The following is a 14,177-nucleotide window of genomic DNA, read 5'->3' as shown; positions in this document are numbered from 1 at the left end:
GTACTCATTGGCTTGCCACTGGTTATTTTATTGCCCAGGCTTGAAAGAACAGGATATGATGAAGAATACTTCGGCGACGAACATGTGAACTAGGACGCTTTCCCAGTCAGAATGCTTGTAGGGTTAAGGCAGATGGCATGGGTCCAAGTTATCGACGAAGATTTCCGCTGCGAAGTTATACTCAATACTTGACCATAATGGTCATAATTTATGTAAGACGGTATGTATGGATGTAAGACTTTGTTATTCAGCTTCTGTGTCTTCAGTGAGCATTGATCTCTGGGATCACTGTACATGTGCATTCGGTGATCACGACTTATGAGTCGGGGTCCCCACACTCGCGTTGGCAGACCATGGCTCCTCTGCCAGGCCCGGTGCTTTGGAGCAGGCCTACGCCGTGCTGGACCAGCTCCGGGCTGATCTTCAGGGTGCCGACAGGTGCGCGGTGATGGGGCGCCTAGGTTGATCTCGTGGTGGCTCCAGGCTGACTCGTCCGTCAATACGGCCTGGGGCCTGGCCGAGGCTGCCGTTGTGGAGGGAAAGAAGGAGGCCGGAAGGCCAAGGTGGCTTGCAACATGGCGCTGGTTGATGCATCATCTTCCAAGGAACGCTGCAGCATGGTGGAAGCCGAGATGAAGGCCCTCCAGGAAGAGTAGGCTACCCGCACCCATCGGCTTCAGGAGCAGGAGGAGGAGCTCGAGTACCGGGAGGTTGCGCTAGCGGATCACAACACCGAGTTGGAGCAGGTGGCCCAGGAACAGGCCACGGAGCGGAGCCGCCTGGGGAAGCTGAAGGAGTTGGCGGACATTGCCCAGGCGTCCCACACCAAGCTTGTCTCCGAGGGGACGACTGATGTTGGCTTGAACTATGTCGGTATTTCCCAAAAGAGAAGGGATGATGCAGCACAACAAATGTAGGTATTTCCCTCAGGGATGAGACCAAGGTTGTCGAACCAGTAGGAGAACCACGCAACACTACGTGAACAACACCTGCACACAAATAACAAATACTCACAACCCGACATGTTAAAGGGGTTGTTAATCGCTTTCGGGCAATGGTCCCAGAGATAGGCAAACGGACATGAGAGAGTTGTAAATATTGATAGATCGAACGCCAAATAAAATAAAGTGCAGCAAGGTATTTTTGTATTTTTGGTTTAATAGATCTGAAAATAAAAGCAATGGAAAATAGATCGCAAAGGCAAATATAATGAAGAAGCGACCCGGGGACCGTAGGTTCACTAGTGGCTCCTCTCGAGAAAAATAGCAAATGGTGGGTGCACAAATTACTATTGGGCAATTGATAGAACTTCAAATAATCATGACGATATCCTGGCAATGATCATTATATAGGCATCACGTCCAAGATTAGTAGACCGACTCCTGCCTGCATCTACTACTATTACTCCACACATCGACCGCTATCCAGCATGCATCTAGTGTATTAAGTTCATGGAAAAACGGAGTAACGCAATAAGAACAATGACATGATGTAGACAAGATCTATTTATGTAGAAATAGACCCCACCTTGTTATCCTTAATAGCAACGATACATACGTGTCGGTTCCCTTTCTGTCACTGGAATCAAGCACCGTAAGATCGAACCCATCACAAAGCACCTCTTCCCATTGCAAGATAAATAGATCAAGTTGGCAAACAAAACCCAAATATCAGAGAAGAAATACAAGGCTATAAGTAATCCTGCATATAAGAGATCAAAGAAGACTCAAATAACTTTCATGGATAAAAAGATTGATCTGATCATAAACTCAAAGTTCATCGGATCCCAACAAACACACCGGAAAAAGAGTTACATCATATGGATCTCCAAGAGACGATTGTATTGAGAATCAAACGAGAGAGAGGAAGCCATCTAGCTACTAACTACGGACCCGTAGGTCTACAAAGAACTACTCACGCATCATCAGAGAGGCACCAATGGACATGATGCACCCATCCGTGATGGTGTCTAGATTGGATCTGGTGGTTTTGGAACTTGCGGCGGCTAGAATTGATTTTCATCGACTCCCCTAGGGTTTCTAGAATATTGGGGTATTTATAGAGCAAAGAGGCGGTTCAGCGGGCACCCGAGGTGGGCACGGCCCACCTCAGCGCGCCTGGGCCTCCAGGCGCACCCTGGTGGGTTGTGCTCCCCTCAGAGCACCCCCCCCGGGCGCTTCTCCGGCCCACTGGATGTCTTCTGGTCCAAAAAATGCACAAAAAGTTTCGCTGCGTTTGGACTCCGTTTTTGTATTGATTTCCTACGATGTAAAAAACATGCAGAAAATAACAACTAGCACTTGGCACTATGTCAATAGGTTAGTACCAAAAAATGATATAAAATGACTATAAAATTATCATGAAACGTCCAAGAATGATTATATAAAACAGTATGGAACAATCAAAAATTATAGATACGTTGGAGACGTATCAACGGCCCGGCTGGAGGCCAGGGAGAAGACCCTCGCGCGGCCGATAAGGTGGCAGACGCAGGGCATGACGCCTTCGTCTCCCTCGAGCTGAGGTCCCGCACGACGCTGCAGTCCCTTTACAGAGACGTGACGATGAGCCGCTAGCGACCCCGGATGAGGCCTTGCCGGTCTTCTCACCATGCTCGTCGGGGAAATCGAGGCCATCGCCGCCGCAGTGGACTCCACGGTGGAAGGGGGGTGTCACGCGCTCTTCACTGCGTCCGCGACGTGTGTTTTCAACCACCTCCATCTCCAGGACCCAAGCTTCGACCTTGGCGCATTGATCGAGCCGGTGGCTCCAGAGTCCCGTGACGCTGCTGCCGAGGCCGCAAAGGAGCAGGTGAAGACCCTGCTAGAAAAATTTCGCTCCGTCGACCCCGAGGCTGCGACGACCAAGGCCGGTGACGAAGATGACGACAGCGTTGTCGACGACGAGCTCCCACAGGCGGGCGACAGCGACAACCAAGGCTGAAGGCAACACCTCCCCCCGGTATAATCCTGCAACATTTTTCGTGCCTCGTGGAGGCGTGAGAACTTCTGCTTTGAACTTATTAGACATTACATTTTGTAATAATTTGTTAGGACTGCGCGATTTCCTTTCTGTGCTCGATTTCCTTTCTGTTTGCCTTTAGTGTTCTGCATCTGCAGTGCCCGGCCCCGCGCATACCTCAACCGCCGTTGGGGCGTCCGGATCACCAGGACAAGACCAAGGGGTGAGGGGCTACGTGACTAGTGAGGCCCCTGAGTGGCGATGCTTGAGGGACCCCCTTGACGTACGACCAGCCTTCATGAAGGAAATGTGAGCAGTGTCTGGGTTAATCCGGAGCCCTCATACCTTTCCTCCCCATCTTTTGCCTGGGAGGGTCACGAGAAGAACAGGTGCGAAAGACCTGGTAGGGTGGTGTGCGTCAGGCGCGACCTGGGCGCAGCCCCCGTGCCCAGCCCCCTCGCGCGACTCTCCCATGGGAATGGTGGCACGAGGTGGGGCCGAATGGTGAGCTCAGGGGTTCTCCTGAGGTTACTGCAACCGCTAGGGTGCCCTCAGTTGTTTATTCACCAATGCGGAGCATGGTGCTTACACTCTTGCGTGGGCATAGCCGCTCCTCGACCGTGTCGTCCGCCAGCGCGGAGCATGGGGCTTCCACTGGTGCGTGGGTGGGAGCTCCCTCTGAGGGGAGTCTCTGGGTCGTGTACAGCCCCATCCTGACACATGGCTTGCACGGTAGGACTGGAGGTGGTGTATATGGGCACCCGTGAGCCAGCGCGGGACTGAAGGGGCCCTACCTCAAGGTGGGTTGCGCCTGAATTTTTAGTTTGGAACATTCGTGAGGGTCCTGCAAGATGGTCGGTTCACCTGCGCCGAGTGAATCTCCGGAGGATATTGCATGAGAAGGCCAGACACTAACAACCCCAGGAGGTGACGTGAACGGGGCCGGCCTGCCAGACAGAGCTCATCCGCTTGGTTTATCGATGCTGCAGGGACAGACCTGAGCACAAACGTCGTGCCCCGTCTTCTCATCCAACGATCCTAAAGACAGACAATCGGCGCGCGGCTCCCGCGGCGGCGAGGCACCGGGTCACACGCCCTAACTCATCCGCTCGCAATTAGCTCATGCGAGAACAAGGCACCAAGGACCACGGGAGGTGACATACACGGGAGCTGGCCTGCAAGACAAAGCACGGCCACTTGGGTTTAGCGACGCTGCAGGGATGGACCCGAGCACAGACGCCATGCCTGTCCATAATCATGAGGTGGTCGTGGGCGGGTTTGTGAGGGCGCACGATATTCACGGTGGCGAAGCACCAGACATGCAGGTGGTAATATAAAGCAACTCATGAAAGGGTAAGGCGAGTTCTGATATATGCGCAAAATGATACATGATGTAGGGGCAGGCCCATACAGCTTGAGGACAATGCAGCCCGAGGGCCGCCCTCAATTGAGCAAACCAAAAAGTCACCTGGCACCGTCGCTAGAGAAGTGTTGGGGCAGCTGAAGATGCATGCTGAAGAGCTCGCTCCTCACGAGTCGTCTGGCTCCTGGGTCTCGTGAGGCTCCGGAGGTTCGGGAAGCTCACGGGGGTCCAGCGCCTCCTTCGATAGATCACCCAGAGCCTGGCCACGTGAGCCGCCAGGATGCCCTGCATGTAGCGTTGGTGCGTGGCCGACATGTTCAGCAGGGCGAACGGCATGCGGATATGGCTGCGGGGATAGCCCCCAATCCTTCTAACACGGGACGACCAGAAGAGCTCCTGAGAAGCGGCCCTGTTGAGGCCCGGGATGCTGACACAGACGCGTAGCTCGCCACCCATGTCCGAGGTGGCAGCTGCACTGAGTGATGCGGGGCGGTGCTCGCCGGGCATGGCTCGTGCCTCCTCATGCTCTTCGATTGCCTTGGTGATGAATTCCTGAGCGCCCGGTGCTTCGCGCCCCACGCCCTGCTAATGGAAGCGCGCGTTGAAGCACGCCTCCACATGGTGCCCGAACGCCTCCCTCGTGACTGGTCAGGTCAGAGGCCCTCCAGAGGAGAGCCCCCGAGCCTAGCCTGAGAGGGGCGCCGGGCGCGCCATCCTATGCGAGAGGGAAGGGAGCCCCAGCAGTGGCCGCAGTTCCTGAGGCACGATCGTCGGACGCCTCACCCTCATGAGGTCCTCTGAGGATCAGCTACTTGTTCTTCTTGGGGGCTACCTCAGGAGCATGAATAGCGCCCTCGTCATCTAAGTTCTCGACCACGACAGCCTGGTAGGCGTGCTCGAGTGAGCACACCACATCCTTCTCATCGCAGGCGATCCTGATGATGCCGCAGCTTCCTAGCATCTTGAGGATGTTGTAGCCGTGGTGAGTCCCACCGCCATGAACTTGGCGAGAGCCGGGTACCCGAGGATGGCATTGTACGAGGAGTGAATGTGCGCGATATCAAAGTCGATGATATCGATGCGGTAGTTGTCGTGCTTGCCGAAGGTAATAGGGAGGCAAATCTACCCCAGCGGGACGATGGAGCCGTCTGTCATCCCTGAGAAAGGCTTGGTGGGGAGGAGCTGGTCGTAGGGCACGTGGAGCCTCTCGAACATCTCAGCAGAGAGTCCATTCAGTCCCGCACCACCGTCGATAAGTGTCTTGGTAACAAGGACCTTGTTGATGGTCGGAGAGCAGAGCATTGGAAGCGCACTAGCGGTGGCTGCACACTTGAGTTGATCCGTAGAGTCGAAGGTGAGGGAGTACTTGGACCACCAGAGGGGACGCGATGCCTCAAGCTTGGGGAGGTTCGCGTTCACCTCGCGAGCGAACTGCTTGAAGACACGATGGGAGGCGGGGGACTGAGTGCCACCTAGGATGCAGGCGATAGCACGAGGCTCTTGGAAGCCCCCGGCCCATCATCTTGGCGGTGGTCATCGTTCCTCCTTGGTGGCGGCAGCGGAGGGAGGCCGGCGTTGCCCTGAGGATGATCCTCACGAGGTTGGTCCCTCCAGGGGCCATCGCGGGGCTGGCCTTGCCAACCGTCCTCACGAGGCTGATCACGCTACTCCTGGTGGGGGTCGCGGTTGTCCCAGCGGCCTCTGGCACAGCCTCTTCCGCGGCCATAGCCACGGTCGTTGTGCTCAGGGCTGCGGCCAAGGCACCCGTCCCGGATGGCCCTGAGCCCTTTGCAGTCGTTGGTGTTGTGGATGTGGACGTTGTGGAAGACGCAGAATGGGCGGCTGCCCTTGGAGAACTCGGGGTGGTCGTAGCCGCGCTTCATCTAGGGCTCAGCCGCGAGCACAGCCATGGCCTTGCTTCACATCATTTGCCTTGGCCTTTTTGTCTTCAGGGTCGGCCTCTGAGAGCTCGAGGAGGGAGAGGCGACCTTCCTCTGCCCTCGCGCACCTAGCTGCCATGCTGAACATCTTCAGAGCCGAGCACAGATCCTCGTGTATGGCGAGTTCTTCCTTCATCTTGACATCTCGGACGCCATCAGTGAATGCTGAAATGATGGCCTCGTCCGACACCTTGGGGATCTTGAGGTGAACGTTGGTGAAGCGTTGGATGTATTTGTGCAAGGTCTCCCCCGGCTGCTGCTTGATGCGCCGCAGGTCGCCCGCACCAGGGGCGTGGTCGCGAGTGCCTTGGAAGTTGGCAACAAAGCGCGCACGCAGCTCATCCCAGGAAGAGATCGACCCCACCGGGAGATTCAGGAGCCACGAGCGCGCGCCATCCTTAAGAGCCATGGGAAACTAGTTCTCCATTACCTTCTCATCACCGTTCGTCGCCTCGATGCTCAGCTCGAAGAGCTGGAGGAATTCGTCAAGGTCAGGGGTGTCGTCGTAGCGCGGAGGTAGATCCGTCTTGAACGTGTCGGTCCAGACGACGCGGCGCAACTACGGAGTGAACGCTCGGCAGCCTGCCGCACTTGCGGGGGCCCGCCGCGGGAGGGGATCCTGGTCTTGGCGTCCATGTACCACAACCTCAGGCGGCACACGGTCTTGATGTGGTGGTGCTGGGAGCACACACGCCTCTCCTTGAGGCCGCTGCACCACCTGGCTGGTTTCTTCGTCACGCACCGGCGCCCTGCACGGCGGCTCGCGCTGGGGGGCCTCGCGCCTTGGCTCGGGGATGACATCGCGCCAGAGAGAAGGAGGAGGCGCACCATGGGCCACATCGCCCGCCTGAGGCAACGGGGGAGGCAGCGAGTGAGGCAGCGCAGGAGCCTCTCCAGCGGCGCTGACGAGCTCGGCGATGCGGTCCAGCCAGTCCTCGTAGAGGTCATCGGCCGGACGATAGCGCAGAAGCTCGTGCGCCATGAGCAACGCAGCTTGCGCGTTCGCCGGCCCGCGACGAGCATGAGAAGATGAAGCAGCAGCTAGAGTCAGCGACAGAGTGGCGGTGCGACCATCGCGTTGCACGGAAGGCGGAAGCGACGAGTCCTGCTGCTTGTGGGCCACGGGGCGGGTGGCAGCGTTGACCGCAGGTGACGGGGAGTGGTGGGGTGCGCCGTCGCCCGCAGGCACTGTCTGAGCAACGCGGGCGGCGAGGGTTGCTCGGTGCTCAGCACGAACTCGACGAGCGTCGAGCATGAGAACGGCGGAACGGCGACGGAACAACCGACGGAAGAGAGGCTTTGACACGCCCCTACTTGGCGCGCCAAATGTCAGATTCAAGGCTCGGCACACCCAAGAAAGGTTTGAACTCTGGGGCGTGTGCGAAGAACACAACCTCTCTAGCAAGCCAACTCATCGCTCTCACGGCATAGCTCGATGAACAGGAAAGGAAAGGGACGCGGCAGTTTACCTAGGTTCGGGCCACCTTGCGGTGTAAGACACTGTCACGACCGGTTTTTCAATAAAATATTTATTGAGAGACCGATCCCTTTTACGGACCAGCGAGGAAGAATTCCTTCTCACTGGTAGACAATATCTTGGTCACAGAAGAAAAATACCAGGAGTACTAAATATAATACAAGGTTGAGCAGAGACTTCCCAACAATTTATTACATGCACGCCGCTAAACAAGACGGCGGATAGGGTGGCAAACTACTAACTTACGATAATAACGGTGGTGGAAATATCACCGCGAAGCGAGTGATATGATTCCAGAAGACTACAGCTCTTCGAGCGTCGGTGTGAGGCTCGAGGAGACTTATTGCGGGTGGCGGAAGCATATACGATACAAGTGACCAATGACCGGGATCGCGCGGGACTGACTGGGACTCCTCTAGGCATCGGACGCGCTATCAAACTCTTCATCCAAGAGATCGCCTTCGTCAACATCTAGCCAAAACAACAAGCCAGGTGAGTACTATGAAAGTACTCGCAAGACAGTTCGGACATAAGATATAACGAATGTAAACATGAAGCATATGAACAAGTTAACCGGTGCGATTAGACATAGCGGTAATAAATACTGGGTGCCAAGCGAGGGTCTGAATGACGCCTCGAGCGGAAACTGCAGAATAGTAATACTGGTGCCAAACGAGTGTCTGAAAGACTCCTCGAGCGGAAAATGCGGAATATTAATGCGGGTGCCAAACGAGTGTCTGAAAGACTCCTCGAGCGGAAAATGCGGAATATTAATGCGGGTGCCAAACGAGTGTCTGAAAGACTCCTCGAGCGGAAAATGCGGAATATTAATGCGGGTTCCAAACGAGTGTCTGAAAAACTCCTCGAGCGGAAAATGCGGAATAATAATGCCACAGTCGGGCGTCGGGGCGACACCACATAAAGGGCTTATAACCGAAAATAAAGACAGTGCATGCCGCAGTCGGACGTCTGAGCGACATCACATAAAGGGCTTATATTTAAAGTGAGAAACGAGTACACGCCACAGTCGGACGTCTGCGCGACGTCTCATAAGGGCTTATATCACAACTCATTAATACAATAGTACGGGAACATAAATTATCACAAGCATGAGACAAATATAAAGTTAGTCCACCCACAGGAATAACAATAAATCTGAATTTACCACTTGAGCTTGTTCGCCGGGGACAAGTTTTTCACACAGATAGATATGGATATAATACTTACACTGCTTGATCATGGATACGATGATTGGAAAGAAATGACTCTGCAGAGTTTGTACTTAACCACAGCCAACGGATTTCAGTAGTCACGGGGACTAGTTCCGTCTACGGTGTTTTGGAAGAAACACGTCTAACCAGTACACACCCAATTCAACCATCCGAAGCCAGGGATCACCCTCGGCAACATTCAAGAAAAACCTTGAGACGGGGAGGCTACAACCTCGCGTAGCATGGGATCAAATTTCTATACGCGCGCTTTAAGGGGGTGCCCCCCCTCTCGGTCCCAACCGGAAACACCCATGCCCCCTGACCGAATGACTGGCTTTAATCCTGGGCCAAGGTACCATCATCCCGGCCTCTCTGTTTGGTGTGTACACGGAAAGAGGTTACCAACTTACTAAACCGCATCCTAGCAATGAGACATGTGGTAGCACGGAAAGGGGAAAGAACGGTAACGCGGCTCCAACCACGTTAACGTCGGAGAAAGTTGGATGACGCAAGGCTGGCATGCTACAACAGTACCACCTCGCTGCCCTTCATGTCACCACATGATTAGGCCGTCTCTCATCAGAGATCATCGCGACTTTGGAACAAGCGGGAAAAGATCGATAACGTGGCTCCAACCACGTTAACGTCGAAGAAAGTCGGATGACGCAAGGCTGGTATGCTACAACAGTACCACCTTGCTGCCCTTCATGTCACCACATGATTAGGCCACCTCTCATCAGAGGTCATCGCAACTTTGGAACAACCGGGTCGTTGCCTTACGAGCAACGAGGTATTTTCCGACACTCATATGCCACGCACAAACTCTCACATGAACATGTAAAACACCTGTCATATCAAATGTTCAAAACATGCTTGCCTGGTTTGGAGAAGTCGGAGTCTAGCTCGGCGAAGTTCGCGGCTCCGTCACCTCTGCCGGAACCTACGGCAATCACGCAACGGGTACTAACGTGAAAACCAACACATGCACAGAAACTTTTCCAAATATTTTTCAAATAAATCCCATAAAAAACTAGACAAAATTTGAAGATTGCCAGAAAAAGAATCACTCAAAAATACCTTTTTACTAAAAAGTTATAAAGGTTTCTGTCCAGGGACTTATCTGTAATGAAACAGAAAAGTTCCAGGGTTTTAACTGAGAAAACAGAAAACACTTCGGTTGGGAATGCGCAAGCGCAAAGGAGAAAATGTATTCTGCCCGAAGGCGCCAACAGAAAACGGTTCGCGAATAAAAGAACAGAGGCTGACACGCGGGGTCCACATGTCAGGTTTGAAAAGCTCGCCGGCGCCCGAAGACTGCGGTGGACGCCGGCGTCGAACCACGGCGAGTTAGGAGGAATGGAGGGTACCAAGAGCTTCAGCGTCCTCTTCCGCGTCGGTGGGTGGTGGACTCGTCCAACGGGGAGCACCACGTCGACGGCGACACTTTCTCCGGCGGACGGCGGCTCGGGTGAGGATGGGGAACTCCGGTGGAGGGCTGCAAGCTTCAAATTGAAGTGCGGGTCAGAAAGAGGGATGCATGGTGAAGCTACTGGCAAGAGAATGGAGGCGGAGGAGCACACACGGGGGCGAATCGGGCTGGATCCCGTGGCGGGTCGCGGCGGCCGGAGTCGAGGAAGGAGACCTCCTCGGGGCTCTTCTAGTGGCTAGGCGTGCTCTAGGGGGAGTGCAGTGCTGGTGGGTGCTCGAGTTGAAGCTCGGGGCCTCTATTTATAGGCAGATCGGTGGGGTGGCCGTGAACGGAGAATCTCCGGCGAGCGATTACGGCGGAGCAGTGGATTGGCAGGGGGTTTGAGCGGCCGGGCAGCATCAGTCGAGGTTAATGGATTCGTTTTGCAGCTAAACGGGGTCGGTCTTGGCGTAATGGCGTCGGTCCATGGTGAGGTGACCGCACGGGCTCAACGGCAGCAGAGAGCGCGCTCCGCGCCCTGCGGTTCACGACGAGAGCGGCAGCGCGTTCGGGGGAGTGGAAGGCCACGTGGCGAGCTCCGGTGGTTTGGGCAGCGCTGGGTGGCGTCGTCGGCGCCGTGTCTCCCGCTGGCGTCCGCAAAGCCGCCGCCGGCGTCGGTCACGGGGTGGCGCACCTTCTGCTGCTCGTCGCCGACGCCCGCAAGGCGCCAGGCGTTCGTGCGGTGCAGGAACAAGGGGGCGGGGACGAGGAGCAAGGCGACGCGGTGGCACTGGCGAGATCGACGTCCTCCTCTGAAGAAAACGACAGCAGCCACTGACTGAATCTCTGAACTTTCTGAACTTTGACAAAGACAGTGCACTGCAGGTGTTCGACAGAAGGTTTTGGCTATGAGATAAATTTTTCTGGAGCTGTAACTTGGTGAGATGACCACTCAATGCACCCAGAGGCTGCCTGATTTTACTTGGAATTTTTGGAGAAGGTTTGGAATGAATTTCACCAAATTTGACAAATCTGGTCCAAACTTGCAGCAAGTGTAGTTTGAAAATTTTGAATTGAAGACCAGTGGATCTTCATGGTTCTAGGTTGAGGGTACAAAGGACCAGGGAGGAGAGTTGGTTTTGGGGCAAAAATCAAAACAGAAAATGGAGTTCCTTTGTAAATCTCCAAGTGGTAGAATAGAAGACAGAAATTTGTTTGAATATAATTTGAATGGAAATAATCACATGGGGAGGTTCAACTTGCTGGATTTGATGCAAATCATGATCCAGAGGTGAGGGAGTGGTTAGGAGAGAGGATTTGCACTAATGCCATGGCAAGAAGGAATTGGTGAAAGTGGCAAAGCATTTTCCAAAAGCCATAGTGCAAATTCAAAAAGGTTTTCAAAAGTTATTTTCCCCAAAAGAAAAAAAAGCATTTTGTCTTGAGTCCAAATGAAAGGCAAGAACTTCCAAGACCAAAGGCAGATCTTGGGTGAATCCAAATAAAACTTTTGCCATAAGGAAAAATATTTGAGAGTGAGAGTTCTCTTAAAGGAAAAATTTAAATCACTCCCCTCAAGTCAAATAGAAATCTTTTTGAAAAAATCCAAATAAAAACTTGGGTGTCACAGACCCTACTCGTGCTTTGGGATGGATTAGCCTCGCAAGGGGCTGAGGATGAACTAGTACAGAGGAAGAACAACCTCAGGAGGTTTGTTCTTATGTGAGTGTGAGCTAGTGAGGGGTCAGATTCTGGCTCCGCTCCTATGGTGGTGGCTAAGCTATATTTATAGTGGCCTCGGTCCTCTTCCTGCAAAACGAAGGCGGGAAGGGATCGCACAATGGCCAAGTTGGAAGGGAGACCAGTAGTACATCTTATCCTGATGAAAGGTGGTCTTCGCGTGCAAAGCCTCTTCTCGTGACGCCGTGGTGGGCTCGGCGATGACATCCGTCCTGGCGGTCTTGGTCTTGTTGCACCGGAATGGAAACCTTTGGCTGAGTCCTAGGGACCCCGCGCCTGCCCTTGCCTTCTTAGCGCCAAATAGGAAACCTACTGCTCTGCATCTACTGGCGCCCGCCTGGCCTTGGTCGTCATGGCTTGCGCCACCCAAACCTCATGAGGTAGGCGCTTGCATAGGAACCTCCGCTCCTTGGGAGGCCGCCTGGGGAGGCCGCTCCCTCTGGAGGTATTGGTGTCATCCGCCTCGCGAGGCTTGCCCCTCGCGAGGGTCTTGTCTTGTCGACGCTAAAGATGTGCCGAACAGGCCGTTGATGGAGCCACGCTGTGGGCGGCAGGCAGGCATGTATGGGTACCTTGGTTCCGAGAACGCCGACAAAATTTCATTCAAATCTTTCAAAGAGTAATTTGGAAATCATTCATCAAGATAATTCCATGTAGTTATGCACATTCAAAGGTTGGCAAACAAACAAGCAAATTCTAGGCAATCCTAGATATTGTGAAACTAGATGAAATTCTAATCAATTTACATATATATATGATGCACGGTTGTGGAGTTATTATATGCATGATATTTGGTTTTTTGTAAAACTGTTGGTCCTGTGGATAATTGCTAAATTCGCGAGAGCAGAAAAAAAACATGATTGGGCTGAAACTGCTGGGCGTGGCTGGGCTGCTCACCATGGGCCACTGGGCCGGACGGTGATGGGCTGGGGGGCCGAAGGGCGGGGCTGGGCCAGTCGCAGCTGGCACTTGGTTGGATCGAACAAGGAGGTGGAGGGGGCGCGGTCAACGCGCTAGTTCCCGAGGCGTAGCAGGGGCGCTGGCGGCTGGTGCCTGCATGGACTGGTCAACAAGGTGGAAGCGCGCGGCTGCGCTCGATCCCGAGCCACTACTCGAAGCAGGGGAAGCGAGGCCTGCAGCGAGGTTCGATGGGGCAAGCAGGTAACAGCTGCAGCGGCGGATCCGGCCGAGATGAGGCCTGCAGGCAGCGGATCCGGCGGGACTGGAAGCGGCACGATGAACTGAGGCGGCGGCCTTGGCTCCTGCAGCAAAACAACGATGAGGCGCGGAAATGAGCAGTAGCGCGACGCGAGGAAGAGAAAGGGGCAGGGAGGCGCGGTGAAGGAGCGCACCAGCGAGTGGCTCCGGCGAGGCTCGCGGAGGAGATCGGGTGCAGCTCATGTTGGTCCTGAAGGAAGAGAGAGAGACCGTGAGGTGAGAGAGAGATACGAGAAGAAGGGAAACGGGAGGAAGCAGAGGAGAGGGACGCAACTGTCCTGTTGGAGGTGGTCGCTGGTGGAGCTCGCTCCGGCGGCTCGGCCATGGGGTTCAGACTGGAGAGATCGAGGAGGAGCAAGACGCGTGGTCTCCGGCGAGGCCGGTCGAAGACGGCGACCTCAGGCAGGGGAGCTTGGGCTCCTGGATCGAGAGGGTGGGCACGGGAAGGATGGATCGGAGGGGATGCACTGGTTGGGTGGCGGCGGAAATCAAGGGAGATGGTCGGAGGCTGCTGGTTGGCGCGGATGGATCCCCAGGAAGATGTGGCTGGCAGCGGCCCTCGGGAGTGGATGGATGGGACACATCTTAGGCCTAGCGTTGCACTGATATATATAGCACATGAATTAGGGTAGGGCTATCTCGTCCCAACGACAATAATGGGACAACCGAGAAAATAAAGGCTAGGGGAGTCCAAAGAAGAAAGCAAAAATGTTTTAGGGATGTTCGGAGATGATCCGGAGCCATCGGTCACGACGGAGCGGTTCGGGTTCAGGGAAATTTTGGACATGGTTGCGAAGGGGTCTGAGAAAGGTCAACAGAGACGAACGGGAAGCGACACTACGAACATATGCAAGTTTTT

At 54.6% G+C, this 14,177-nt stretch overlaps 1 long non-coding RNA gene across 3 annotated transcripts; it reads right to left on the bottom strand.

Annotated features, from left to right (window-relative positions):
- Nucleotides 1–227: 227 nt before the first annotated feature.
- LOC120962895 (uncharacterized) lies at nt 228–13,896 on the bottom strand. 3 transcript variants are annotated; one of them, XR_012181892.1, is made up of 4 exons: nt 13,453–13,896; nt 12,998–13,362; nt 1,528–10,454; nt 228–989 (listed from the first exon to the last, which is right to left on the bottom strand). It is a non-coding gene; the product is annotated as an uncharacterized lncRNA (long non-coding RNA). The 3 variants fall into 3 exon arrangements; XR_012181893.1 differs by lacking the exon at nt 228–989 and having other exon boundaries at nt 1,747–9,892; nt 10,320–10,454; XR_012181894.1 differs by lacking the exon at nt 228–989 and having other exon boundaries at nt 1,747–9,892.
- Nucleotides 13,897–14,177: the final 281 nt, after the last annotated feature.

This window comes from Aegilops tauschii, chromosome 4 (genome assembly GCF_002575655.3).
Source record: "Aegilops tauschii subsp. strangulata cultivar AL8/78 chromosome 4, Aet v6.0, whole genome shotgun sequence".
NCBI lineage: Eukaryota > Viridiplantae > Streptophyta > Magnoliopsida > Poales > Poaceae > Aegilops > Aegilops tauschii.
This window is presented reverse-complemented; position numbering and strand designations above follow the sequence as displayed.